General features: G+C 52.3%; 1 long non-coding RNA gene across 1 annotated transcript; it reads right to left on the reverse strand.

Moving 5' to 3' along the window:
- Positions 1–794: 794 nt before the first annotated feature.
- Positions 795–2635, reverse strand: LOC117869470. Its single transcript, XR_004643817.1, has 2 exons — positions 2561–2635; positions 795–936 (listed from the first exon to the last, which is right to left on the reverse strand). It is a non-coding gene; the product is annotated as an uncharacterized LOC117869470 (long non-coding RNA).
- Between the last annotated feature and the right edge of the window lie 424 nt (positions 2636–3059).

The following is a 3059-nucleotide window of genomic DNA, read 5'->3' on the forward strand; positions in this document are numbered from 1 at the left end:
CTGCCCTCGGCAATCAGAAAAGGGCAAATCACACCTGAGAAGTGGATCTTCCACAATTTTGAAAAGAAAAGCAGCATCCGTTGCGTCAGTTTGGTAAAACCCAATAAACTCCTCATAAATCTCCCAGTCTTCACTAGAAAAGAAGCTTAAAGAAAAACGTACTTGTTCTTTTCTTGACAAATCGGTAGTCTCATCCATTACAATGGCATAAAACTTAGAAGCCTTTATCTTTTTTTTTTCTTAGCGCCATCATTGCCATAATTTTGATTATTTCGTTAATAACCTCATGTGACAGCCACTTGTATTTTGTGCGTTTACGCTACTGTCTCAGTCCCTCAGAATCTGTACTGCGTAGCAACAAGAGCTGCATCAAATTGGAATCACTCTCATTGTGTCCACGTAATGCTATACTTTGTTCAGCTAGGTACTGAACACTGGTGAAAATGTTGTGCAGTGCAGTCCTAGCTGATTGTGATTCTTTTCTGCAACTGGCTGACATTCATGCAGAAACATTTACCTGTGATTGCAGAGCAGCAGACTTCATTACCGCTGCCTTGTGACCGGAGGATTTTTCGTGTGATGTAAAACCACGCAATGCGTGTCTCCAATCTTGAAATCGAGACGAAATAAATGTTGGTTCGGCCTTCGTAGAAAATATTAAGATCTTCTTTCCAGAACAGTTTTGGCAGACTGAGCAAAAAGCTCTGTTTAATTTGTTATTGTACTCCAACCACGTAAATCTTGATAGCCAAGACTGCTGAAAACTCCTTTTCTTATCTTGTAGATTTGCCACAGATTTGCCGCATCTTTCTTTTGTATAACTTCAGTTTGAAAGCTGGGTGTCGAACTCAGGCCATCACTTGATGAATTACCCTTTTCTTCTTTTTCTCTGGGTAACTTTATTAAGAATTTATCCATTGTTGATTATTAGTGGTCCTACAAATCAAGAATTTGTTGCTGGGATAAAATGAAACTACAACGCATCGGCGCCACAAGATTACAAGGTTCAATTAAAAGTGGAAAGTCAGAAGCAGCACTCGCCTGCTTCAATATATTATATTTTGTTGTACCTGTTGTGACGAAGTGGGAATGTTCTTAATGTTTTCTCTGAATACTGTGTGAGTGCCTCAGTTTCCCCTGAAAGGTGCCAACTAAAGGTGTTGGGGACAAAGAGATCAGGTGGCCTCCTTGTCTGGAAAAGAGACAAAGGCCAGAGGAAGGGCTGGAGGGAGTGTCAGTTTGGAGCTGGCTGGGGAAATGGGGAGAGGCCCAGAATTTGGGTCTGGGCTCCCCACCCCCCAAGATGGACCTGACTGAGGGCTCCTGTTTTCTCTATCTACAAGCTCTGTTTTAGACTGTGTTCCTGTCGTCTAATAAACCTTCTGTTTTATCGTCTGGCTGAGAGTCACGTCTGACTGCGGAGTTGGGGTGCAGGACCCTCTGGCTTCCCTAGGAGCCCCACCTGTGTGGACTCGCTGCGGGAAGCGCATGGTGTGGAAGGGGATGCTGAATGCTCCGAGGTAAGCCCCAGGAAGGTGTAAGCTTCTTGCCCTGGAGACAGTCTGCTCAGAGAGAGGAGGCTCCCCCAGAGTCCTGACTGGCTTCGTAGGGAGTAGTTCCAGAGCATCCCAGAATCCCCTTCCACACCGTGCGCTTCCCAGAAGTCCACACAGGCACTGACACTCCCTCCTCTGCCCTTTGTCTCTTTTCCAGGCATTAGCAGGCCACCTGATCCCTTTGTTCTCCAACACCTTCAGTTGGCGCCTTGCAGGGGAGGGGCCCAGGCCAACAGTTGCCGGGAGACAGGGTGTCGGCCATTCCCTGTGCAGACAGCATCACACTGGCCCTCTGGGGCTCTACAACAATCACCCCCCCTTATCCCACCATCTAGATCCTTAAGAAATTCATAGGGGAAACTGAGGCACCCACATAGTATTCAGAGAAAACATTAAGAACATTTCCACTTCGTAACACCTGTATACAACCAGTTATATACTTTAAAGGGTGTAAAATAGTCAAGTATTGTACTAAACACAATACCCCAAATTTAAGTTGCGTGTTTCTCCCCTCAGGTGAGGGCTCTGGGGTGGGACTGGGGATGAGGGGTTCACAGTGCAGGAGGGGGCTCAGGGCTGGGGTTCAGGGTTGGGGTGCTGGGGGCACAGGCTCTGGGGTGGGGCAGGGCCGGGGATAAGGAGCTTGGGGTGCAGACATGCTGCCCCAGGGCTAGGGCCAGAGAGGACTCCCCCCCCCCACACACTGGCAGCAGCAAACTCCGGGGGAGGGACCCCTCCTCTTCCCCCCCCCGCACCTCCCAGAAGCACACTCACTTTGCACCACGGTCACTGCACATGCTCCTAGAGCCCCTCTCCGGTCCAGAAAGCCCCCTCGCCTCCCATATGGTGGGTACCGGGGGCGGGGGTTACCATCACATGCTGCTGCCCCTCACCATAGCCTCACTGGGGATGGGGGATGGGGCTGCCCCTTGCCCAGCGTTGGGCAGGAGAGGGGGCTGTAGGCACAGGGGCGGGGGGGGTGGATCACAGGGTCAAACACTCACCAAAGCCCCAGCAGCTGCTCAGGTGAGTAAGGTCCACTCCAGATGTCTGTCTCCTGGCCGGAAGTCCCCTTGGTGTCTCCTCCAGCTGGGTGCCGGGAGAGGGGAGGGCTGCCAAGCAGGTGTGTGCCTCCTTCCCCATTCCCTCTCCCCCTCCTGAGGTGCTGCAGGGATCCCCACTCACTCCCTAGTCCCGGCTCACACTCTGGGCACCGGCTGGGAGTCTCTCATCCTGCCAGCCCCACAGCTCTCCGCAGGGGCTCCCAGCGTAGACTAGAGCTGATCTGCTAAGGTAAGAAAAGCCAAGGGAGGAAAGGAAATGGTGCCCTTCCCTTCTGCAGTGCGTGGGCCTGCGATGAGCCCTGGCTGCTGCTTTGCAGGAACATCAGCCTGCCCAGCCCGCCTGCCTAGCTACGTACCTGCGCGCGGCCCGCCTGGCCCGCCTGCCTCGCTACGTAACTGCGCACGGCCTCCCCGGCCCGCCTGCCTCGCTACGTACCTG

Source organism: Trachemys scripta, chromosome 24 (genome assembly GCF_013100865.1).
Source record: "Trachemys scripta elegans isolate TJP31775 chromosome 24, CAS_Tse_1.0, whole genome shotgun sequence".
Taxonomy (NCBI): Eukaryota; Metazoa; Chordata; order Testudines; family Emydidae; genus Trachemys; species Trachemys scripta.